The sequence below is a fragment of the Thermobia domestica genome, chromosome 1, assembly GCF_964235325.1.
Source record: "Thermobia domestica chromosome 1, izTheDome1.hap1.1, whole genome shotgun sequence".
Classification (NCBI taxonomy): Eukaryota; Metazoa; Arthropoda; class Insecta; order Zygentoma; family Lepismatidae; genus Thermobia; species Thermobia domestica.
In genome coordinates, this window is record NC_137454.1 from 160,322,168 (window position 1) to 160,350,058 (window position 27,891).

The window sequence follows — 27,891 nt, forward strand, 5'->3', positions numbered from 1 at the left end:
TTTTGTTTATTCAATGCGAACTATCCCGCTGTTTATTTGCCAAAATCGCTCAATTCGTGCATCAAATGCTCTCTCACTTCCCCATAAGGACGAACTATGAGATTCGATCCCGGGGATTACGAGCCGCGAACGCTTGCTATCCACTATGGTTATTCAATCGAGAACCCAACTAAGTTACCTAAGTTCCAAAATTGTACTCAGAATTTTCTATCACACGGACGATAAAGGAGTCGAAGTCAAATATAACTTGAACTTCGCAAAATAAGAATGGTTTATGGATCTTGTAATTGTTACTCGAACTGTCCGTAAGAGGATGCCATTTATTCATTAATTTACATAATTTCAAGGACCCACAAATACGGAAGGGCGGCTGTTCTTGGTGCTCTTTTCATCTGCAAGATGATAAAATGGTTAAACAGATGTCAACACTGTCTCCATATTACGGTAAGTCATTCTTTATATTTCTGACTTACATTTATTGTGACGATATCTTCTCTGTCATTCTACAAAAAATATTAAAAGAATCACTCCGAAACATTTTTTTCTTTTTTTTTTATCTTGAAACGCAATTTCTTTAAAGTTTGAAACCTGGTTTCTGGGTTATGGCAACACTTTGTCCCCTTTCCTTTTTATTTTTCATCCTTCCTTGAGAGCGGGGAGAGGGCAAAATGGAAGGTAAATCCGATGGTAGCCGAAGTCAGCCGAAGCCGCTCCGACGAGCTAGGGTCCTGTCCCAAGCATTGTGGTTTTTGTAGTATGTGATGAATCCGCTAGGTGCGTGCATATAGCAAAACAACCGCAATTCTGATGTTTGATTCTCTCTGTTTTCTTGTAATTTTCTAAAGAGAAAATAATCTCATCTGCTTACACTGCTATTGTGGGTGCGTTTTATAAATTATACATCAGTTAGCTTTTCCAACATGGTGTTTGGTTAGTAGATGGTGAAGTGATCATTTCACGTGTGAGGGTTTTATTTATTGTGTGTGTGTAGTAGTGGTGGTTCCTTCAATGTGAAAGAATACAAAGGAGAATTCCTGTTGCCTGGGGTCGCAGAAAGAATACTGACACAGAAAAAAGAGACGAGCTATCGCCGAAAAGGTATGTAAGAATGTTTAGTTTGACCAACGTAGACACAAAGGACAGGCATCTCTGGAATGTTTGCATTTTAGGGTTGGCTTGTATGTGGATAGAGATAGTCTCTACACAGAACTAATGTGTGGGAAAATACCCACTGACAGTTCTGTATAAAGAACAGGATTTCTAAGTACTAAAAAATCAATAAAAAATATGTGAGGTCTTAAAGTATTTTTTTTTTTAATTTTAGGTTAACATCCTAATATTTAACCGACGTATTGAATGGTCGATTTTTATTACTTTTTTACTTCATCAATGTAAAAAATAATTTTGTTCCTTAAGGTAACAATTTTAAAAATTATGTACCTATACTCATGGATTAGTTTTAGTGCTGGAAATGACTCGATGTTATGATGTTTTAAATTATTATTATTATTTATATTATAGTTACACATTTTGAATGATGAGATTCTGTTATCTATAAATATTTATATGCTTATTTGAAGTTTTAGTGCCTCAGCACTAGTAAGTGCTATACGAGATGAGAGAGAGATTGACCTATATTTTAATTAATGAAGGTGCCGGGTATCGAACAGGGATCACGCACACACTATTCGTAAAGAATTTTGTCTATTCCTACTTTTTTAAGTACCCGATAAATGTGCAAGTGGTGAAGTAGAGTATTAATAGTGCAGTATCTTCCACTAGAAAAAGATTTTAATCAAGAATTAAAATATTATTAAATACATACATTTTCATTTCTTCAATAAATTGGTATAAAATCTACGATTTCTCTGTCTTCTCTTCCTTTCTTTTCTTTTCTTTTTTTCTTTTTTTTTTTTTAAGTTTCAATTTTAATGCAATTATCGTAAACAGAATTCCACATTTTAAAAACAAACCATCATTAGTGGCATAAGTGCCATATGTAATTTTCAATATTATTATCTGTCCTAATCCTATCTATTTATTTTATTTATTATTTATTCATTTACCATCCTGGTGTACATAATTGACCATTGGCAAAGTAGATTGGAATCACCTAAAGTTTCTCTATCTTACTTTCAGGGGTTAGGCCTACTGAATTTTTAAAATTATATATTACAGAGAAAGACATATTTAATGGAATGGTATGGTGTATTTTGTTTTCATTTGGAAAATGTTTTAGTTCAATACAACTGCTACACGAGATAAAAGATATATGACCTATATTTTAACGAAGGCACCGGGAATCGAACAGGGGTCATTTACGCTATTCGTAAAGATGTTTGTCTATGTTTATTCCAATTATTATTATTATTATTATTAACTACAGCATAAAGGCTTTATACACTTAACCTTGAGAAATACAGCTTCCCTCGTAGTGATAATGGTGTACCACAGGTGGGGGCAGGTGTTCCCGCTTCCCAGCTCACAAAAATGTATAATGCATATTTCTAAACTTCTTAAAATGTTCTTCCCCTCAGAAAATTTTCTTTGGGCTCCCCTGACGACAAGGCGGGAAAGTGATTTCGGTTTTTGATTGTAAGAGGAGGGAAGGATTCTCCACTGATATAAGTAAAGCTTTATGATTTTATTATATATATATATGAAACTCAGGGAACAACCGCCACCCCTGCCTAAATGACGCCCCTGCTACAGGTAGTAAACTAATGTATTGCATTTGCAAGTTCAAGGAATGAATGACGGAGGAAGAGAACCATTCTTTGAAATATTTCAAAAAACCAATAATACTGCTGCACTTTTCCCCAAAAAAATCATAAAAATTAATGGCACTGTTTATATAGGGATACGCAAATAGTAAGAAATTCGTACAACCGGCAAAGCGACAGTATTTGCTTGGTATATGTGTAGTTTAAAGCAAGTCATCATTATTGTTTACGCTAATTGAGTTTTTCCTAAACAAAAAGTAAGTAAAAATTTAAAATCCTGCTTATATATACAAACGAGCATACGGTATAAATATCAGGTTGTCTAAAAGGCACTGACCATTGAGAGGTCAAAATTGTGAATGCGTTTATTGTTATTTGAAAATAGCATTATGTAAACATTCATGCACCATGTTGTTCGATGACTTCCCGCCATTTTTCCGGCAACACCATAATTCCGTCACCATTGAACTTCTGTTGTTTCTAATCAAAAAGATTGTGATACGTGATTTTCATAGGCCTCTTTCGAAACGGTTTAACACAACTCAGGGAGTTCTGCAGAGACCGAAATAAGTGATAGTATGAAGGTACAAGGTCCAGGCTATACGGTGGGTACATTAAAACCTTCCAGCCAAGTTCTCTAAATTTCTGACGAGTGATTCAAGATGTGTAACTTACCTTCTGGCTTTGTCAGCGTGGTATATGACAGCCTTTCTGTTGATCACTTCCGACTGTTTCTTTTGAATTGCTAAGTGCGCTCGTGCTAATTGTTGGTAATACAGGTCGGAATATATCGTTCTGCCCGGTGGCAGCTGTTCGTGATGCACGATGCCCATCCGATCTTACCAAATGCTCAGCAAACCTTCCTGGGCGTCAGTGTGGGCTTTGTCATAGATTAGGGATCTTCTCCTGGCTTTGTCCACGATTTTTGTTATACATTGTTGTCGTAGGTTATCCGTTTTTCATCACTCGTGATCAGCCGCTTCAGAAATAGCTCAAATTCGTTACGTTTCAGAACGAAAGCAACTGAATGATCTTTTGACTTTTGCTTTCGATAATGTATCTTATCCATAAACTTCACAAATTTCTTCAGCACGGTTTTTCAGAAAGTTCCCACATTTTCAGGGAAAAAAGCCTTGTCTGATTATAAAAATTCTAATACCTTTTTCCACATCTACTAGCTTCAACTGCCAGCTGTCAAATAATGTTAAACCTGATCCGCTGCAACTCATACACCTTGAAGTTTGGGACACTAACGCCATCTCGTGCGCAAAAGATTCAGTACTTTTTAGATGATCTGATATGAGCATCATAGGTTTGCATTCCATAAGGTGTAATATCTTTTTCCACTGATCATCTACAATAAAATATTACCATCTACAAAATGCTTCTTATTCTTTAAAAGGCAAAATAATAAATGGAAAGTTATTAAAAATATCACAAAAACATGTTATTCAAAGTTAAAATGACTTTCCGTTTTTTCCATTTTAATATAGATTTAATTGCAAGTTGTATGGGCGTCACTGTTAGAAGAGATACAATCGTTTTTTTTTTTTTTTTAACTTTTTACATATAGGCTGCAGTACATAAATAAATAAATAATCAGTTCAGCAAAATAAAAACTATCATCATTCGCAATGAACGGCATACTTTTTATAGCACTATAAAAATCCAGTTTTCTCGAAAAATGCTCATGAGAATTCACTCTCCAGCAGCTCATTTTGATCAGCTCTGTGTTATTCACTGATTTATGTGTATCCCATCTTTGATTTTTTTTCGTTGAACACTTAATAATGCTGCAGAATTTAGGATATGAGACAATGTGTTTTCATCTTAGATTTCCGCTAAGACCAAGTTTCGTTATGAGCGTGTTTTACTGTATATACACGGAGAAAAATGCATAATCCAGTCGGCGTGTAAATGCTGTTTATACCAGGTTACGCGCGTCACCACATTAAGTAATGTTGTTTCGTCGGTAGTACGATCTACACCACCGTCCAGCCAGGCACGTAGCCATGATTTCATAAAGGGGGGAGGGGTCCGTGACATGAAGAACTATAGTCATCACACCAGGGGCTCGATTATTCTAAACTATTTTACTGGAACATATATTGGTTCGTTTAGCCAGAATTTCGTAATGCGGGAGGAGGGGGTATAACATGAAATACTAAAGACCCAGACGCTCCATAAATCTAAACTACTTTACTGGCAACATGTATTGGTTTGTTAGGACAATAAAATGAGGGTATGTTAGTAAGTATTTTAATAAGAAATTATGAAGAAATCTCGAGTAAAGGAATTAAAAAAAAAAACATTAAAAAAGATTTTACGATGTTTACGTTCCTTCCTTTGTTCATTCAAATATAAAATTTTCCTTTCATTATGACCTTAACTATTATAAAAAGTACATATTCACTATTATAAAAAGTATATGCAAAATATGTCTTACAAAATATTTTACAATATTTGCGTTCCCTTTTCTGCTGAATCAAATGTTAACAGAACTTACTTTCCACATTTTTTTTTGTTTGTTTGTTTTCATTATTCCGTCAACTACTGTTTGCTCCAAATGACAAGTCAAAATTAAATGAAATCTTTGAGTTTTACGCCCCACGGTTATGCCAGTTAGGCTAAAGGAGACGGTGATAATGACTAATGAATGAAATGGTGGAATGAAGAAAGTGGGAGGAAAGGGGAGAACCTCGAGGAAACCCACGCACACGGTGTTTGTCCACCACAAAGTTCACTTGGCGGGGGACAAGTCAAAGGGGCAGTAGAGAACTGTTTCTGAAATAACATGTTAGATACTGCAGAGAAGCAATGACGAAAAATTATGATTAAAAAATGTCTAAGCTGTTACAGAATGGCACTATGCTTTCGAAAGCTTGAAATTTCCCTGACTAGTAGTAGAAATTCTGAAAATTCCGTAACTTTTCTAGAAATTTCAAAATCCCTGACTTTTACAGCATATCCCGTTCATTAGCCACCATGTATTTCAAGTAATACAATTCTCTTCATAAGAAAGAATAACCAAATGCTTGGTCTAACCTTTTATTTTTAACGTTGATTCTTCTTTTCCTCGTTTCTTTTTGTTTCATCCTTCCTTATTTTTTTCATTTCTGGTCTCGAAGGGGGGTCCTGACCCCCCGGAGCCCCCTTGGCTACGTGCCTGGTCCAGCGAAAAATTTGTATTGTGGGACCACATTCCGACGGTGGTAACTTAGGTATATAATGTTGTTACTACCTTCCTACGAGTGTTCCCTCTTGGTTCTTTCTAAATCTGTGACTCCTTACCTTACGAGAGCAATAGTTTTTAACACGAAATCAATCATGTGAATAAAATTATCCAATCACAGTGAGTCTAGTTCGACGCCGAACTCCAGACTTGGCATGGTGTTCCCACCTGCTGTACTTTTATACATGAAATTACATTACTTAAGGAGCGCACCCGCGTAAATATGATGTATCCACACGGAAATCCTAGTCCTTTTTTTCTCAGTGTACGTAGACCTATTAGAAATCGGGTAAAAGTGGATCTTGAAAGGTAGGGGAACGCATGACGTCACACCGTCCCTGCCTATCTTTGCCCATTGCATTTTTTTAGAAAGTGGGGAGACGCTACAGATATTTTCTCGAAGAGGGAGGACGTAGGCTGGCGTTCCCCCGCACTTTTACCCCTGTTAGAAATAAAAACCCTTGAAATTGTTATACATTTTGGTTTCCATCATGTTCATCTTACATAAGGGGCAAGTTAGGGAGTATTGGTAACACATAGTACGAGTAGGTGGCCAAGATTTTACTGTGGTTATACGCATTTTAAAATTGTGACAGATATGTCTTAATCTTGACGTTTGCCCGGTACCGTGAGTTTAATGGAAATTATTTATCATATTCAAGGTGTTCAGGGAAAAAATGTCAACACTACAGATCATTCTAAGCAAGAAAGGAGCTAGCTATGAACAGGTGATGTACATCTCATCATTTCCAAGCTGGAGAAGGGAATATTTTGCGCTATTGATGTTAACACGTTTCAGTCAATTTTTTAACCATATTTTGTACAGTATAATGATACAAATTGTATCTCATTACAAAGCTGACGAAATGGGCTCTCTGTGACTATGCAATAAGGGTATTACCTACAAGAAGGAAGTAACAAAGGGAAATTCTAAACCTTTGTCGGCTCTCATGTCGAAACATTGTCCCCAAGACAGACAAAATCATTTTTTTTAAAAAGCACTACTCCACTGTTTGCCTAACGTGTTTTCAAAATTACGCACTATTTATGTTAATAGTAGCGGAGATAGTTTAAATGTACCTATGCAGTTTGCCCATTGAAAATAAATTGTTTTATATACAACATAGGATACAAATTATCAAATGCCTGCCAAATGTTAGTTTAAGAGTAATGGAAATATTCAATCCAGTAAAGAGTTACGCTCTTGTTTTGGGAGTTCTGTAATAGTAAATATTCGATATAATATATCCACTGGTCTAACTAAATTCGCATAAACAATACATATATAAAGATAACAGTAGGTTAAGAATTGTATATGAGTTATTTTGCCTGCTGGTCATCATTGCAAGGGTTACATCTATTTGGAGGTGAGAGGTTGATGTATTGGAAAAGGATGGAGGTTGTTTTAAGTTATGTATTATAGAAATATCGTTTATTTCATTTATATTATTATTAGAGCAACCCACATTATGCTTATTTCACCCCCCCCCAAATTATGTTTTATTGGTAATTTCAATCATTGTTTAACATAAATATGTATAATGTAAAATACGTACCTTGCAACATTAAATATTCTAAATATCTTGATCTATTTATTAATATTTTATGCAACCAGTTTCTTTCATATTTAATGAACTTTCTACTTAATGCAGTGTAAAGAGAGATGCTTTACTCGAGTCAGTTTTTTTTATATCACTTGTGTGCGCCTTAGAGGTGCATATATACAGAAAGGGAAAGTAAAAGATGCCACCATAAAAATACAGAAAGTGCTCAAGTTCAAGAGGTACACATAACAATATAGTGTGAAGTTCTTGAGCACTTTTCGTACTTATATTTCGAGTCATCATTCATAACTGCGCAGTTATACTTAGAAGAAAATTATTGTTTATTCATTATTGGCGGGAAGTTTTCTTCTTATCCTTTTTTCTTTTCTCCATTTCAAAGGATTACACCCAAAAGTTTACAGAAATAAAAATAAGTTTTTCATTGTTACATTGTCATTTTCTCAAAGATTTTGCATTGTAAATACTGGTTTTTAAAAATATCAATACTGTATGTGAAACTTGTAGTTAAACGGAATTTTCCAAGAATTGTGCTATATATTTTAAATTCTTTCTTTTCTAAAATTATGCTTTTAAAATGAGTTTCTTCTGGACCCTTAGACAACCACCACCATGTTCAAGGTACCAACCATATGTGTAAAATGCCATTATGCTTTTTATGCTTTTGGGTTGCCCTAATTATTACGTATTTTGATTTAAAAGGACATGATCTTTTGATGTCAGGAACAATGTTTCTTTCAAGAAAAAATGTTCCGGGCAGGGGGTGATTCCAGGGCTCATAGCGAGTCACTTTTAACTAAAAGTTACTTTTTCAAGTTGGTCACTAAAAGTTACTTTTTTCCAAATTTGTCACTAAAAGTAACTTTTTTGGGAGGTAAAGTGACTTTTTCGTGTGATTTTATGTTTTGCATTGGCAGTTTTCTAAGAAAAATGTTATAAAAATAAATGGAAAAGGGCAGAAACTTGTTACTCATTACTCTTCTGAAAGCTTCAGTACTTGCTGCCACATGTAAAACAGTCAGCTTTATTCTCACTTCAGCTTTTATTCTTTCTAAAGCACAGTGGATGGTTGGTGGATGCTTAAGCTCTCGAGGTAGGGTTGAGAACCGTTCTGTGTCTATTCTTCTTCTATCATAATGGTCTTGCAGGTTGTGTGTATGTGTTTGATCATGTTCGTATTGTGTTATGCTTCTTGTATGTTTTTCTTAAGAGTAGGTGATGAATTTGAATATTTCATGGCTTTGAGAACTTTCAGTGCTAAGTTAAATACAGGGTGGCCCAAAAGTAGGTATACATTCCCATACTGATCAACTCATGGTTTTTATATAATTTCTTATTGTTATCCATCAGGTAGACTTAGTTTCTTTATTTGTTCTTAATATCCTTTTACTTATGTCTTAAAGCTCGGAACAGCCGAACCAAACAAACCTATAAGCTAGAATGTTATACTTGATCAATGCAAGGGTGTATATCTACTTTTGGGCCATCTTGAATGACTGGGATGAAGAAATTCGGAAATAGGCCAGAACTGGTTCCACTTACTCAGAAGCTTCTTACATCTGCTAAGTCTGGTTACTGTAACTACAAAGCATACTTAGAAAACCTCAAAGAAAGGAGGAAACTCAAAAAGAAAAAATAAAGAAAAGATTTTGATTTTGATTTTTTTTTTGATTTATTGACATACTAGCAGCGTTCACCCCGCTTCGCTGGGGTCACCCCAGAACGCAATAAACTTTGTTACTTAGATAATTTTTACTTTTTCGCTTTCAAGTGATATGATAAAAACCATAGAAGAATGGAGTAAATGTTAACATTATATCGCCTGTCATTTATGTTAACCCGCCGAGTGACACGGTCATGTGGGTTGCATATAAATACGGTTAGATTTAGCTATGATGAGCTAACAAAGGATTTGTACGTTATGGACACTTGAATGGTCAATTATCTCAAGACACTGGTAATTGAAAATTAAAGTGATATGATAAAAACCATCTAGGGTCCAAATATTAATAACCCCCCAAAAATGAAAGAAATTGGTTCAGCCGTATTAGCGTGATGAGCTAACAAAGGATTTGTACGTTCTCTTTTATATATATAGATAACACAACAGGCACAGGCCTAATTACAGTGTTACATAGTACATCGTTATACAGATTATATAGGATAATAAAGCTATTGGTAATAATTACATTTGTCTTACAAAGTTAATAGACTTCTGAAAACTACTTACATCCATTGCCAGTACATCCAGGTTGAAATTTTCTTTAACTAACCTGTTGTAGGTTGCACTAACTCTCCATATAGGAGATCTGCTTAAAACGTTTGTTTTCGCTGTCATACAAAAAAAATGTATTTTTCGAAGCAGTGAGCAATTTAATGGATGGTACCTGGATACATATTTTTTCGTTAAGATCAGGACAGTCTATTTTGCCATGAAAGAGTTTGTGTAAAAACAATAAATCAATATTTCTTCTCCTGAGTTCTAATGTTTCAAAATTAAAATTTTCAACAAGGTTAATGTAGCTTTCAAATTTTGGATAGAATTTTGTTTTCTTAAGGGTAAGAAGCCTTAAAAACTTATTTTGAGTACGCTCAATCAATAATGAGTATTTCTGTATATTAGGGTTCCATATAGTATTACAATATTCTAATTTCGACCTGACGTATGCATAATACAGCACAATTAAAGTTTGATCATTTTGAAAATCTTTACTGACTCGATAAATATATCCCAGATTTTTGTAAGCTTCTTTGCAAATAGTTTCAATATGTTGAATAAATGTTAATTTTGAGTCAAAAATAACTCCCGAATCCCTTATAAAATCAAGCTTTTTTAGTTTTTCCCCTAATATTGAATAATTATATTGAATATATTTTTCTTTTCTAGTGAATGTTAAATAACTGCATTTACGAACATTTAACTTAAATTTATTGTTTTTGCACCAAATTTCAAGATTTTGTAAGTCATTCTGAAGTTCTAAACAGTCCTGAATTGTTTCAATTCTGTTGAATATTTTAAGGTCATCAGCAAAGAGTAGATTTTTAGAAAACTGAAAGCACTCAGGAAGATCATTTACCGCCAAAATGATAAGTAGAGGTCCCAGATTCGAGCCTTGAGGGACTCCAGATGTTGCATGAAAGATTTGAGATTTATGATTGCGATACAGTACAGTTTGTTTACGATTTTGAAGGTAGGAAGCAAAATATTGCAGAGTTGATTTCGAGAAGTTAAAGGATGCCAGTTTGTTTAAGAGAATGTCATGGTCAATGACGTCAAATGCTTTAGAAAAATCAGTATATATGACATCTACTTGTCCTTGCTTGTCAAGTTCCTTCGAAATGTAGTCTGCTATTAGTGCTGGATTTGATACAGTAGATCTGCCCTTCAGAAATCCATGTTGACTGACAGATAATGCAGGTTTAACATGATCCATTATTCGCTTATGCAGTATATATTCATACATCTTGGCAAACGCAGATAAGATAGAAATTGATCGGAACTGTTCAATGTTACTAGCTGATTTTGTTTTGGGTATTGGACACACAACTGACTACTTCCATTTTTCAGGAAAGGTACATGTTTTTATAGATAAATTAAACATAATATTCAGAGGTTGTAAGAATATATCTGAACAGCCTTTCACAATGTACGTTGGGATCATATCTGGGCCACTTGCTGTTTTCGATTTCAACTAAAAACAAAACAACAAAGAGAGAGGTGATGGAGAAATTGACAAAGGAAAAAAGGGCATGATGAGATTTTGGTCACTTTTTTGTGTGCTTTTGGTCACTTTTTTGTGTACTTTTGGCCACTTTTCAACTATTTACAAGAGACCAGACCATTATGAACCCTGGTATCGTCATATATTACACACGGTACTATTCTGTTTATTATTTTATTATAGATGGATTATTTTGGTTTCCTACGGGAAAGAGCGGCGTGCCCCCCCCCCCAAAAAAAATACATGTCTGGAAGAAGCACTGGGCAGGGAGATAAAATGATAGTACGGTGCAATTCATAGAATATTCATAAAGTAAGGAAGCGTTAAGAATACACATGCCAACTACTTTTTTGTCCATGGGGTCTTCTGGAGAATGATGTAGACAAGTGCAGCAGTGTTAATACAATAGGTCTACAGAGTGCACTATTTGTAGATGAGATATGAAGGGTCGCAAGAGTATAAGGAAGCAAAATGATCGTAATGGTCTGGGGGACTAGTTTTGAGATTAAGGAAACAGAAATAGAGGACAAATGAAAAATGATGGCTAAATGGCGGACTACTATTAAAACTGAAAATATAAAATATATTTCTTTTAACTCAATGCATAGCCTTACCTAACAAATAGAGCTTATCTGGTCATCGTAATATCTGAATCGAAACTTCACTTTTAACTGAGAAAATAGTTTCTGTATTCTTTCGGTTAGTAAGGTCATTCTACTCGTACAAAAATTCTGGGCCGATTTTGAGAAAAATTCAGTTTATATAATTACTTTGAAATGCAGTCTTGGGAAGTAACGTAACGCAAGTAACGCGTTACTTGTAACGCGTTACTTTTTAAGTAACGTTTACTAGTAACGCGTTACTTTTTTTCAAAGTAACTGTAACGGTAACGCGTTACAAATTTTTAAGTAACGTACCTAGTTTGCGTTACTTTTTTAGCGTTACATTTCGGATGAGTAACTACAATATATATATATTTTTCGGAAACAAATGTTTCTTTCCTGTGAAGTGACTTTCTCAGAATGGAACAATGTTCGCCTTTTCCCGTTTCGCCTTATGACCTCTAGCAATGAAATTTGCATATAAAACCTGTTATCACTTTTCATCTTACTGTAAGACGGAACGGGAAATCTCGATGTGCATTTTCCCCTTTCGCCTTACGAACTTTATGTTGTAGGCTTGCAAATACATTCATAGATACAATTTGATTTGTTTATTTATATAACAAAATATAGTGCCACTTGCTGTTTTTGGAAGATGAGGACAGCCTCAGGAAAATTACATGTACTGATTGCAAGCACCTGGAAGATTTTGACAGCTCCAAATCAATACATTCAGTGAGTGAACTACGAGTGCAATGGTAGTCTATTTTACTTTGATTGACGTTGTTTTTATAAAGATGGAGAACGAAAATATTTTATCGTTCGAACATTTGAAAGAATACTTTTTCTTAAAAGCTGAAGATGATGGTGAACAGAATTTGAAAGTAAAGTGGTGCCCCGGCGGGAAATATTTATCAACAACTAGGGTACCATAATTAACGACATGCAGTTAGGGGTTAATATGAATAAACTGTGTTCTGATGAGCAGGTCTACTTTATTGATGTAATGTTGATGGTATGTAATATTAGAGTTATTTTAGATCAGTTTGCGTATTCTAAAGTCCCGTTGATTATAGAGTTTGGAACAACTAGCTTTAAAAAGCATGTATCGATTTTAGAGTTATTGGCAAGTTTTGATTCACTCCCAATTCATGAGTTCTCATTTCGTCAGTTGTAGTGTAATGTTTCTCTATATTCTGTATTTTTAATTTTACATAACAACATTGCTATTATTATATAATTAGTTTAGCAGAATAATAATAAGCAATTTTTTCTAACGCATAGGGACGGGCACGAGTCAAGCTAAAACTCGACTCGAATCCAAGTCGAGTTTCGAGTCGAGTCAAAAGTAATATTCTCGAGTCGAGTTCCGAGCCGATTCACTGTTTTTAGCGTTGAGTTTCGAGTCGAGTCGTGTTTTATAAATGGCTCGCTCGTTTTAACTCGTTTTGAAATCATGGCCTGATTACACTGGAAAGCGAAAGCCATGAGAAATGTAAGCTAAGCAGTAATATGGAATACTTTTAGTGTTGCTCACGAGAGGGGACAGTGCTCGCATCTCATCTCGTCTCGATAGCGAGACTACAAGAGATTTTTTAAAACAAGCTTAGCTCGGCTCGGCTTAACTGAGCCGATGACTCGAGCCGGCTCGCTTGGGGTGAACCATCGGCTCGAGCTGGCTTGGTTGGGATGAGCCATCTGCTCGGTTCGACTCAACTGAGCGAAGGGCTCTAGCCGACTCGGTTGGGTGAGTTGTTGGCTCGGCTCACTTCTCGGTTTGGGTCGATAGTGAATGAGCTGTGAGCCGAGCTGCTCGAGTCCTTGACAATTCTAAACGCGGGCCGAGCAGTTTTGAAGATATTTGGCCAGTGCCCTATAAACTCCTAACAATGTTTGGCTCGAACCCGAATTCTCAACCTAGACTCTCAACCCAAACTCAGAAGCTCGTGAACAATGTCCTTGACTCCTAGACTTCACAGCTACCGAGGTTGGCAATCAACTACTTTTTTAGTATTCAGATATAAACCACCTATCATTCATGTTTATACACAGTGTTGCTATAATAATAATAATATTATAATAATAATAATAATAATAATAATAATAATAATAATAATAATAATAATAATAATAATAATAATAATAATAATAATAATAATAGCGGTAGTAATAGTCGTACGGAAAAATGAATTAATAAGATTTTTTCATATATTCAAAGTTTCGGATCTAAAAGTAACGCGTTAGTAACGCGTTACTTTCGAAGTAAAGTAACAGTTACTTTTTTGAGGCAAGTAACGCGTTAGTAACGCGTTACATTTTAAGAGAAAGTAAAGTAACTTGTAACGCGTTACATTTTTACAAGTAACTTACCCAACACTGTTGAAATGTTCGTATCTCAATCCCTAGTTGGCCTGTTATCCACATTCAACGAACAGTCGCTTCAAGTGGGATGGAGGAAGAAAATAGAAATTGGTCCTCAAGTAAAATTCTTATTTTGTTCTGGACCTCAGGGTGTTATAAATTGACCATCACTGACCTAGTTCATAATGATCCATAATATTAATATGTATAGCTGATGTTTCTGAAAACGCGTACTAATCAATATGTAAGTATTCAATATGATAATCTCTGTGTCGGATTTGGGAACTTAGATCTACAGTATAGACCAACCATGATGTTTCAGAAATTCTAAATTATTGTAGAAGATAATTCACCAATCCAGCGAATTTAACAACTAACTATTATGTCATACCAATACGCAGTGGCGTATTTAGGGGGGCTTCCGGGCTTAAGTCTCCCGAAATCTTACTTACTAAAGTAAAGTATATGAAATATCTTGCAGAATTTTCATATTTTCAGGCAAAGCCCCCCCCCCCCGAAACTTAATCGTAAATACGTCACGTAAGTAATATTCCTTGCAAGAGGTGGTTATATACCGTGCTATGCATCAACTGAGATATGTCATTGAAAGAATAATTTTGGGCTATACCTCGTTTACCACTTTAGGTATTGTAATCTTTTAGTATCATATAATGAACAGCTTCATGAGGGTATTCAGTGTTCGAAGTGAGATGGTATGTGGCGGTATGCCATACCGCCTCTGGTTTTTCAGTAATCAAGACATACCGTCACTGGAAGTAGATGTTAATATCTTTAATAAATCCATTTTTATACATAGTAATTGACGAATAGCCTTGCATGTAAAAATATTTTATTTCTTATGTAGAAATAATTTCTGAGTTGACAAAACCGACATTTCCTATCATTTTCCTACCTTTATTTTTAAAACTAGGTGTCTTCAAAGGAGTTCATCTAGTTTATATTTTGATGTGCCATATTGAATTGTTTCTTTCATATGTTTGTGTGTGTACCTTCTTGTCTTAATTCATATAGCTAAATGTCTTTTTTGAGCATGGGCGAATTTAGGGGTTGTCTGCTGTGGGGGCGGATCTTCCGGGGATTTGGAATACCCCTCATTCGAGTGGGGGGCCGGGAGTTTTCTCGCAGAAAATTGTTAATACAAAAACTTGTTTTTTGAACATTTTCATGTATAATTCTCTATAACACAACATAAGATTAAAAAAAATTGTTTTCAGAAAGTTGTTGGCGAGAATCAAAGTCTGTCGATGTCCCCCTGTAACTAAAGACAAGCTCTCCAGTGGTGGTTTTCAGTCATTATGTAAATAAAAATGCAATCTTTTAAGACAGCGTACCCTCACTGTATTTCAACATTTACATAGCCGATATGTCGAGTCAAAATCGTAATAAAACATACCGCCTCTGCTTTTGTCCTACTTCCAACACTGATATACGTCAGTATCAGCCTCCCCTTATAGGATGGCATGGTTTTCGTTCAACATCATTTTTTTTTTTTTTTTAAGATTTAAAATCAATTTTCTCGCAAGCTACTCATGAGCTTCTAAAGTGACCCATATCATTTTGTTCTCTTCAACAGATCTATCGATTAATATCTCTCTCATTTTTGGACATTTTAAAAATTTTTTCGTTAAACACTAATAATGGTGTAGAACTAAAAAATAAACTCAACCGAGTATTTAATTATATACTAAAGTAATTACAAAATTAAAAATTGTTACAATATCAGTAATAGCAAATATTTCATCCGTACACTCGTAAATTTTGTATTCAGATTTTACACTCATAGCCGTATCATTTGCAACTACTTCTACTCGACTTACTCATATATACTGTAGTGTAGAGAGTGATTATAAGTAATTCATCGGGTTTGAAAGGGCTACACTAAAAATATGTAACTCACAATAACGAATCATACATGAAAATACACAGAAACTATCCCAATTTCACACAAATTGTACAAATGTTTATGCGGTTTCCTTTCGTTACATATGGTAGTCTATTCGATTTGATTTGAGTTTAGCGTCCTGTTCAGTAGAGAGGCTATATGAGACGTATGCCTACAGTTACGTGAGATCTCCTCCACATGAGTTCCCACTGGCAACCGAAGCCGTGTCTTCCACGCTACAGGGACGTACGCAATCCACGTAGCCACGAGGGAGCTCTATGTGGTAGTCTAGTGCAAACCAAACGTGCTCCAGGATATCCCTACTAATGGTAGTAAATAGAACTTGAATGCGATTCCAGATCTCACCCAAAGATGTTGGTAGTGGAATCACACACACCGAGTCTTTCATAAGACCCCAAAGAAAAATCACACTGGTAGATCAGGAGATCTAAGAGGCCATGGGAAAAGCTTTAAGTCAAACTTTCTTCTGCATACACGCCATTTTGGAAACTATGCTTCGTAACCACGAACCAAGTTTAGGAATACGAAAAATTAAACTTAACATTTAGGATAATGTATGTAAGCTGGTCTGTTGTTCCAATGTCATCACTAACAGAAAGTCCATCCTTTGCTGCTGGCATTTCCTCATCACATTAGTAACCACTGAACCCCAGCTTTCACATATGGTCTCAGACTGTGGTATACTCAAACAAAACATCATTAGTTTTACTAGAACAGAGTATTAGTCTCGGAAATTTGTTACTGCAATTTTAAAGAGAGTCTTCAGTTCAAAAAACTTTCCTTCATTTCTTGAGCTGGTTACCAAGTTCTGCGTAGATTTAATGAAAAACAAACAATATTTATGCGAGTCGTCCTTGCATTTAAGACATCTGCACAAAGCAGGCATGTTTTTATATTTTTCTGTTGGCTATTTTATTTCCTCTGGCATTTTTTTCTGCTTAGGCGCGGTAAATTTTCTGCGATCACATCGCAGATCGCTGCATGTTCTGCTATAGGGCCTCAAACTAGGTTTTTATATGTAGGAATGCGCACGAGACGAGTCGAGACAGGATTTTCCTGACAAAATTCGAGTCGAGACACGGCTCTTCCAATAGAAAAATATATATTTTTCGAGTCGAGACATCACTTTTACAGCACATTTTCGAGTCGAGACAGCCACAAATCTTGTCTCATGCGCATCCCTATATATATGTTACTTTGAAAAAATGCTTATTCTAAACGGGGAGGGGATCTAAATTTATGCCTAAAATAGTGTCTCTGGAGCCAGGGGCACATCGATGGGGGTCCACCGGGTCTGGATCTCCCCCAAAAAACTTACTAGCTCAACATATATTTGTACACTTTCTTACTAAAAGTGTATTTGTTTAAGGGGGAAACGATTGATGTAACGTGAACATGATTGTACACTTCATCTGTATTCTTTCTCTTATAAAAATAAATTAGTACTATCTTTTTTTTTCTGAAAACATAGGTGGAAGTATTTTACAGTTAGTTAGTGGGGATAGAGTAGTACCCGTTCCATACTACATAAACGTAGTGGCTTGTAGTATTGGACCTCCCCCCACCCCTCAAACAAAAAATTCTGGGTGCGCGGTTGCCCGCTTATCTGGAGCCTCTCTAGTTAGAAAATTGAAACTCTGGTATATAAAATCCTCATTAAAAGTAATTGGATACTTGTTCCAACATTTTTAAAAAAATCCGTCTCTAAGGGGAAAGGGGAAACTTTAGGGTTTACCAAAAAGAAGTCAGTAAATATCTAAAATAACAAGAAAACAACAAGTGGTGATATATTACATGATCTGGGCGACCAGTTCATATCACCATTTCTCGTCAGAAGGCGTCAGGGGGAACTGTACGTGTAATAAGTCAAGAGTTTGGTAAGTTGCATCATCTTGTTAAGAAAAGAAAATGTTTATGTCACTATATTCTTTTATCGTTCGCTATTGATAGTAATGTAGACCCTATATGATTGCCATATTTGTCCCAATGATAATAATTTTTAAAAAGATCGATCACACCATTGGCCTAAAATCTACCCCACACATCGACTTTTTGTGGATGCAGCACACATCCAAATCGATAAATCGAGCGTTCTATAGGTCAATTATATTGGCCATACATTCTTCGCAATGCACGAAACGTTGTCGAACTGAACGTTACTTTTTGATGATAACTACGAATAATTTCTGTACGTTGTTGAATTGTGTAACTAGTCCTGCTAATGTACCAGCTAGAGACGTGCACGGGCCGGGCTTGGGCCTGCCGACTCTGTCATTTCTTTGGGCCGGGCCGGGCTTGGGCGGGCCGACACTTACTTCTTTGGGCCGGGCCGGGCTTGGGCTGGCCGACACTGATTTCTCTTCAGGTCGGGCCGGGCTGGGGCCGATCAATTGCAATTCTTTAATAATTATTGACTTTCGTTAAACGATAATTGGAATAAAGCCAAACGTTGAAGAAGTGTGTCCGTGAAAAATGTTACAAAGAATGCAATAGCTATTTACAGTTTGTGTTGCTTAGCGGCTCCACTTTCACTATAGAGGATTGCAGGCATTGTGCGGTAAATTGAGCTCTGACCTTGACCTTCACTGAACTCAAAATATAAAAAGAAAGGGTGGGAATGTTTTGTCTGTCGCTAAACAATATTGCCATCTTCACTTTATGCTAAAAATCAATTAAGTTAGATTTTTGTTACAGAGAATGGAGTTTTTGTTCTCTCGATGACAGGCGAAGTTCTAGGAAGCAATGGTACCATTCGGGAGGCAAGCGTCAGGTTGTGAACCAGAGTTTAGAAAATGTTTCTGAGGGTTAGGTCAAATTTAGTACTAAATTTTGAGAAAGATTCGGGCTCGAGCTATTTTTTTAAATTTATCGGGCCCGGGCCGGGCTTGGGCCAAGAATTTTGAAAAACTTATCGGGCCGGGCAGGGCTCGGGCCGAAAATATCCAAAACTTTTCGGGCCCGGGCTGACCCGGGCCTAGGTACGTTCGGGTTGGATTGGGCTCGGGGCGAAAAATTCGGCCGGTGCAGGTCTCTAGTACCAGCCACTACAGCACAGCACTTATAGCTGTCATAGTTTAATCTCATCAATCCATTCATTTTTTGTTGCTAGAACACGATTTCAAAGTTCTAACGTTCTTTGTGGTAAAGCCTTTGTAACTTGCATCTTTTTGTACTTTTTTTTGGTATAAAATTAGTTTAACTTCCTCTCGACTCCCTAAAATTTCAATGACATTCGCATCTTATTCCCCAATTGACACCCCTATATACCCTTATCAAAAGAGAATTTGAAGTACGTAGCGCCTATTGTCAGTGTTTTGTCCAGTCCCTTCGGTTTTGGGGGTAATCTGAAGTTCTAGGAGGGGAGCCCATTAAAAATGTGGAAGGTAACCATGTACCTTGTGCAACCCATTTCTTTATATACTGTGTGCAAAAAACCGTCTACACGCTTTCAGAGAACTACATATTTATTCTTCACTGCTACGCATTAATTTTTAACTATTGAAATATAAGGTTTCGTGTTTCTTTATATATAAGAATTATTGCTAATAATATTTTGATCAGATGAAGATAGATTCATATTTATTCAATTATTAAAATATTAAGAGTAATCTAGAAGGTTCTTACCTTTTCATGAACTAATTATTTAAATACACATTTTTAATAAACTAATATATTTTACAGATAGTCTTGAAAATCTGCCTCCGGAAATGCGCAGACTTTCTTCGATCATTTTCTTGTAATGCTTATGAAATGCTTCCAAATAAGTCGATGAACCATTCATAATACCCTTCAAACGAGAGATTGCTACTGAAAATTTTCTTCTTTCTGTTTTTCAGATTGTGTAACATCGAATATACAGAAGTACAATGTTCCATCATTCTTTTTGCCTCGCAATCATTACTAAAAGCTTTTTTTTTTTTTTTAATGAGATTCGCCTTACCTATATTTTAGGTCATTATTATTATTATTATTATTATTATTATTATTATTATTATTATTATTATTATTATTATTATTATTATTATTATTATTATTATTTAATTTTTACTTGTACTTTTATTCCAGTTTGTGAAACCTTTCGTTATGAAAGTACCATGAGAACCTTTTCAAAGTGGTCTTTCTTTATACAGAGCACTACTATTGTCTAATGGCAAAAGCAACATGTGAGTTTTTTTTTTTTTTTTTCAATTTAAACACGACATATTATCATCAACGTTCTAGTCTATTAAATTTCGGATGCTTCAAATAACTCTATTATAAAGAAATATAACACTCCCAAGCATTACACCTCAAAAAGCACAAATACACCGCATTAAAACCCGATCAAGAGACTGCTTTTTTTTTCTGTCGTTGCTTTGTGCTAATACATATTACTTTAAGTGTTCAGCCTCTCAGATAAAAGCAAATTTTGCAGGTAATTTTTAGCAAGCGTTTTCTCGAAATGACAAAGGAAGTGGAAAATATAAAAATGGTACCGTGAAAAAATAAATGAGACTTTTTGCGAATATGAAAAAGGACATCGACTGAAAACTAGCAAACTGGAAAAACAAACTGCACATTAATTTTGAAACCGGAATATATATATATATATATATATATATATATATATATATATATATATATATATATATATATATATATATATATATATATATATATATATATATATATATATATATATATATATATATATATACTCAATTTTGGAACCTTCATTAGATATATTTTCATATGTTTGCAGTATTTTCTGGAGTATTTTTGTATAACAAATTACGTGTCATCTAGCTTGTTAGAATTTTATTCAACATAAGAATAATAATTCTAACTTACAAAAACTATTGGTAAATTCTTTCAATTTTTATGTAAATTATAAGCTTAATCACTTATAAACCAAAACTTATCACCCAAATGTATCACGTTTCTCAACTCCACAGCAATTTTCAACTCCGTGTTAACTAATCTCAACTCCGTGACCTATGGTCTCAACTCCGTGGGTGCTGAAAAGTTTATTATTTTTTATTTACTACACCAATAACGATTCAGCTCTGCTGAACACCTAATTAACATGTACTTAGTAGTAGTAAGTGCATGTGATATTTTTATCGAAATAGGCGACCATCAACGGAACAAAAATTTTCCTAGTGAAAATTTCCCTTTTTCGTGGAATCACCCATATATATATGGCTATACGTATATCTTTAACATTTTTTGGGTAGAATTTACAACTTGGGGGGGATTTTTTCCTCCTAAGACGCCTGTATAAAACACTGCTATTGTATATACCAGAGTTGACCAAAGAATTGAACTAGTTGACTGGCTAGTCGTGAGAGGTCTGTATGGTACTTATAAAGGTTGGCCACCCCAAATATATACGATACTTTGAATAATAATAATAAAATTAATAATAATAATAATAATAATAATAATAATAATAATAATAATAATAATAATAATAATAATAATAATAAAGACAGAACCCAAGCCTATGAACTTTCAGGCTCTTTGCACCGACAATATTAAACATTAACATATAACTTGAAAAAGAATCAGTACTTTTGCAGTAGTATTTTCTTAACCTTTTCGACAAGTGCTCTTTATATATGAAAGTATGCAGTCGAGCAAGTTGCTCAGCAGTATTTTTATTGAGGACTTATTCAGCGTTTAGTAAAGAAAACTTCATTTAACATGAAGAAGGATATTGCCGAAACTAATGAACAAATGTCACAGAGTTATTTTCTCAAACGTTAGGTTAAGATTATTACATGATTCTTTTTTAATTTAATTTTATATAATAGAATTCCAACGTATGAAAGGTCAGGTAGTGATCTTGCTTGAAATGACAAGTAGTCTTGCTTTTTTCTTTTTTTTCAGAAGTCAGTTTTCTGGCTTTTATCCAACTAAATCGACTTAAAAAGAGTATTCACATTTTGATGGAGACATGTGTGCTATGCCAATCTATATTCGAGAGAAGAAAGCAGAAACTTTTCCAATGCTGCATGATATATGGATGTATTGATTGATTTTTCTCATATCTAATTGGTGATACCAAAAGGTCTCCTGAACATTGTCTTCGATATGGTGTTTCGTTTTATTGAAGAAACTTTGTGATATCGATTTTCGATATACAAATCTGGATACCGCACAACTCTAAATCCTCCTTCAGTTTTCTTTTGTCTCGTGGTGATTCGTGCATCTTCTTCGGATCTTACGTGTTAAACTATTTGTTCACATTTTATATATCACGTTGTCTAAAAGTTATTGAGCATTTTGCGAACGAAATGGCGTTAATGTCCCAAATCTCAGATTATATGAGTCACAGCGGCAGTTGACGCTAGTATACGTATATGCAAGAAGTGTTTAAATTCTTATAATCAGATGTAAAATAATGCGCCATGAAAATGAGTGATTTATCCGCGAAACAGCGCTATATTTTACAATTTTATTTCGACAAACGCGCAAATGCTGCGCAGGCCCACGAAGAAATTTGTGACACTTATGGGCAAGATACGCTATTAAAAACAACAATCAAAAGATGGTTCAGTCGCTTTCGTTCTGAAAATCTCAATGTCCAAGATGCTCTTTGCAGTGGGCGACCTATCACTTCAAAAGTGGATGATATTCTGGTAAAATTCAAGTAAGATCGTCCTGTAAACAGTCATGACATTGTCAATGATCTAAGCACCAATCATCAATCAATGTGAAACTATTTGTGGAAAGCTGGATACATAGCAAGCTCGACATTTGGGTGCCACATGTTCCCGAATTTCTATCTGCGAATCTCTACTGAAACAAACTCGAGCAATTTCTGAAGCGATTGATCACGAATGATTAAAAAAAAAAAAAAAAAAAAAAAAAAAAAAAAGTGGATAACCTACGACAATAATGTGCAAAAAAGATCGTGGTCAATGTTCCATAGTGTGTAGCAGGGACATAGCTAGGTTCTTTCATGGCGGAGGGGTGGTATAAACTTGTGGCATGTTTATTTGGACAAATGGCTTGAAAATCTAGACCTTTGCTTATTTTTAAATGCTTCCCTAAAGTTATTACCTTCCAAAACATTATATATTGCTTTGGATTCGTTTAATATAGTATTTGCTCACATTATTTTACACTCCAAAAATGCTGTTTTCATTTTCTTCATGTTTGAACATAATTTTGAAAGCCCCATTTGGTGTAAATGGAACGTAACGCCATCTGTTCTCCTTGTCAATCATCTGTTGTAATGTAGCTCAATTACCATCTTATTAAAAACACATCTTTCTAAGAAAATAATATTTTTGTCCTCTTGCCTGTAAACCTACGAAAATGGAGTTACGTTCCTTTGGTTCCCATGCGACGATATATTGTATACATAAGAACTGACAAATCTTATTACCCAATGAAACACCTTATTGGATTTACTTAAAAGCAGAGTAATATTTTCTTGATAATTTTCGAAGTAACTATTCACAACTTTTTAATTGCTTTCCATTCTAAAGAAATAAACCAACAACAGAAAAGATGTATGAATTTATATATGAAACCTCCTAAAAAGGGAGAACTTATTTTCATTCACTGATATACCAACACAAAGGTAAGCATTAGAAATGTAAAACACCATATATATAGCTTATTTGGTGCACTTACATTTAATCGTGCCAAGAGAGACAATATTCGGTACGTACTCCTGAATCAAATAAGATATTTATAGCCACTTTCGACAGGTCGGTAACATTTCTAATTTCTGTAGGTGTTTCAGTTTTACAAAATACGGCTTTACATTACATACAAGTACACATTAAACTGTTTAGTGATACTTCCAGCTAGCACTACGTGTTTCGTCATCGCTTAAAATTCAGCAGATACTACTACTAACAAACTTCTTTATATGGTTTGTTTCTAAAAAAAATCACAAATTTTGTCTTGTATGCATCAATTATTTGATCCACAGATAGATTAGCAGCTAATACTTGTTCATTTTTTAAAACAGCCAACGAAGTTTTCTCTTCTCCTGATGCATTGCGCAGGTATGATTTTAGTCTCTTTTTTTTAAGGGGGGGGAGGACTAAGAATCCGTCGCATGCACATGGTGACATCGTATAGCGTCAATGCAATTTAAACTAAATCTGCTCTGAGAAAATATAGATGTGGGAAGTAATGTATAAAGGTAGGAAATGGTGTTGAAGTTCGATGGCATTTCCACATTTGTAACATAATTTTGCATCATATTTATTTTGGACTCATTAAACTCCGTTCCAATTTTTTCTGTAAAACCTTGCAATGATCTTTTTAGAAGGAAAATCAATTAGGCATGCTTGGAGCCTTGCAAAATAATTTTGCCTTTATGACTAAAGCTCTCACCATGTTCCTTTATAATAACATCTAACACAGGATAAAGAATATCAACCCGAAATGTTTTCCTCGAGGTGTGTCGACAGTTTGATTGAGATCTTGTCAGTAATTTGAAATTGTTAAACATGCAATCTTAGACTTTCTCTTAGATTCGTGGTCTGGTATAATCAATGTTATTTTCTTGAGAAAATTTAAGTATCTTTTGGTAAAGATGCTTCTTTCATTTGTGTGTCCTTAATGCTTTCTCTACTAAGATAACGAATGCATGAGTACATGCTAGAATAATATTCTTATCTTGCAGAAATTATCTTGCTTGAGTCTGTACGTGATTCCAAAAATGTGTGTGTAAGGATAAGCAAATACGCGATGTGTGTAGAGATGACAGTTGCATGTATGGATCCTTAGTGTCATACGATGAACGTTGCTTTATTTCCTCCCGCTAAGCTCAAAGAATTATTCAGTAATTTTTGAACATGCCCGCTACAGTGTGACTGTGAGATGACCAACGCAATATTGAAAAATTCGGTATACTGGGATATGTCAGAATAAGTCATTTTTGAATATCTTGAAGGCGTCCGTGAGGGAGTACTGAAGAAAAATAGTTATGAATATTTTATAAACGATCAAAAAGAATCCTTTGCTTTCCCTCAAACATGTATGTAAGAATACCAGATGAAGCTGATGGGCGTAACAATGTGTATAGATTGCATAAAGATATTCTTATCGGAAAATAGCTTGAATTCCAGAAATGTATCCTTTCATAACGCTTGCACCATCGGAGGACTGATCCAACTATACATTTTCTATCTTTACTCCCGAATCACGTAAAGCATTTACAAGAGCTTTTGATTTCACAGAGGCATTTAATTCTAAGTTTTACAAATTAAAAAAAAGAAAAAAAAAGATCGACTGGTTTATCACCTTTAACATACTTTACACACACATTAAGATGTTCATTGACGCTAATATCTTGTGTTTCATCAGCTATAATGCTGCATTTCTCAGCTGAATTTAATTCTGCAATAACAACTTTCTTTGCTGCTTTACCAAAACACGACGTAAGTTCATTTTGCATTCCAGGTGATAGATAGGTTGTATTTTCTGAGGCTCTCTATATTTATAAGAAGAAATCAATTATAGACGGGGTGAAATATAGACGTAAAATGAAGTTACAAGTATTAACATCTCAGGCTCCCTCAAAACAAACTCACGACTGACGACTAGATCAACCTATGCACTGCCCCTTACCCCTAAACGCTGCTAATGGATAATAATAATAATAATAATAATAATAATAATAATAATAATAATAATAATAATAATAATAATAATAATAATAATAATAATAGAACGAATGATAAATGAATAAATCAAAATCAATTTTTGAGAGCACATAATGCTTTTAGGGAGGCCAGTACTCCCCCAAATCCCCCTCTAACGACATCACTTGCATATAGCAAGGCCCACACTGATGCCCAGGAAGATAATGCTGTGCGTTTCGTGGGGTTGGAAGGTCATCGTGCATCCAACAATTAGCATGAGTACATCTAGGAATTCAAAAGAAACAGCCAGAATTTCGACAGGAGAGATGTCGCATACCATGCTGACAACGCAAGACCGCACATATTTAACAACCTGTCAAAAAAGTGAGAGAACTTGTCTGAAAGGTTGTATATCATCCACCGCATAGCCTGGACCTGGCACTGTCAGGCTAAGAATTGTTTCGGTCTACGCAGAACTCTGAATAGTGTTAAGTTAGTTTCAATAAAAGGCCTGTGAAAACCATGTGTTACAATTGTTTGACTAGAAATCACGTAAGTTCTACAGCGAAGGGACTATGATGTTGCCTGAAAAGTGGCACGTCATCGAATAACGTGGTGCATATTTGGTTTTATAATGTTAATGTTATTTTCAAAAAACAATAAAACTATTCTCGATTCTAACACCGAAAGCTGAATACTTTTAAAGTTGTATCATTTCTAAAACCCTTAAGAGTTATATGCAGTGGTTCATCCTGTAATTTACAGCCACTTCCTGTCGAATAAAAACGTTTAATATGAGTCTGTTGTCGAATGTAAGTGAAAAAAATCGTAAATTATTATTATCGATCTTTTTTTTATTTGTCCTCTATAGCCTAACGCAGCGTTTCCCAACCTTTTCCAACTTGCGGCACAGTATTGGTGTAACTTGAATTCTCGCGGCACACTTATAGATATTATTATTATTATTATTATTATTATTATTATTATTATTATTATTATTATTATTATTATTATTATTGTTGTTGTTGTTGTTGTTGTTGTTTGTAAATACAAAATACCGTGGTATTTTTGTGATTACTGGTCTCCTTCTCACAGAGAAGAAAGCTCGATCACTGTTTTTCCTCATGGTAAATTATTATGTTTATTTTTCAATTTAATTTGAAAATAGAAAACAATTGCAATGAAATATAGGACTCAGATTTTTAAAAATTCACTTTCTTTTTCGAAACCTGTATCCAACCTTTCACTAACAAGGAAGATCACTAAATAACGAACGAACAAACAAAGCTCTAGAACTTTTATGACACAAATGTAGATAATTGGTATGCATGTTTGCTTTGTAGAAAGGACTGAATGATATTTTAAAATTTCAAGTTACGAAAATGATAACTAGTACATTTTTACAACATAAAAATATACAGCAAGGTAATACATTATGAATTTTACAATTTATTAACATGGTTAATATACATTACAACTTTTAAAATAATATATGAAGGTTAGAATTGTTCAATAATATTAGTAATGTAACAACTTCTCAATAATATATATTGAAACTTATAATTATCTATTGAAAGTTACAATTGTTTAATAATAATATATGAAAGTTACAAATTTACAAAAATAAGTAAAACAAGTTGGTTTACGAAGCAAAATTAATGTACAACTATCCGTCAACTATGGACGAATAGTTGATAAACATACCCTCCTACACTTGACTGTGTTCATTGCAGAAAGTCCTGCTTCACTTAAGCTGGATGTTGAAAAGAGAATGAGAACTTTTCACAGCCTTTGTACGGAGAGAAATCCAGATGATGCCATGTCTTGCTGTGAGTGCTGGAGGTTCAAACCTCAGTCATTTCTCACATCAACCAATTCACTTTCTTCCTAGACATTTAATTTTGCTGACTGTAGGACAGAATGCATAAAAAAGGTTCCTCACAGTAATGTATGTACAATAATATATTACAATTAAATTTTTCCATAGTAATGTGAGATTAAAATTCATATTTATTCTTATGTTTTCCAATTTGGTTGACACAGGATTAATAATTTTATTTCGATTTCCTCGCGGCACACCGGTTGGGAAACGCTGGCCTAACGATACTCATCTCATGTTCAATGCATCTGGTGCTTGAGTTCAACAGTAACCTTCCCAAAATTTGTACATGC

At 34.7% G+C, this 27,891-nt stretch overlaps 1 protein-coding gene across 1 annotated transcript in view; it reads left to right on the forward strand.

The window, feature by feature from the left end:
* The first annotated feature begins 726 nt into the window (after positions 1–726).
* Positions 727–27,891, forward strand: part of LOC145690352 (hexosaminidase D-like) — a 190,917-nt gene continuing 163,752 nt past the window's right edge. The window contains exon 1 of the mRNA XM_081765170.1: positions 727–1,098. The gene's annotated coding sequence lies outside the window, so the exon portion shown is untranslated. The remainder of the gene's footprint in view (positions 1,099–27,891) is intronic.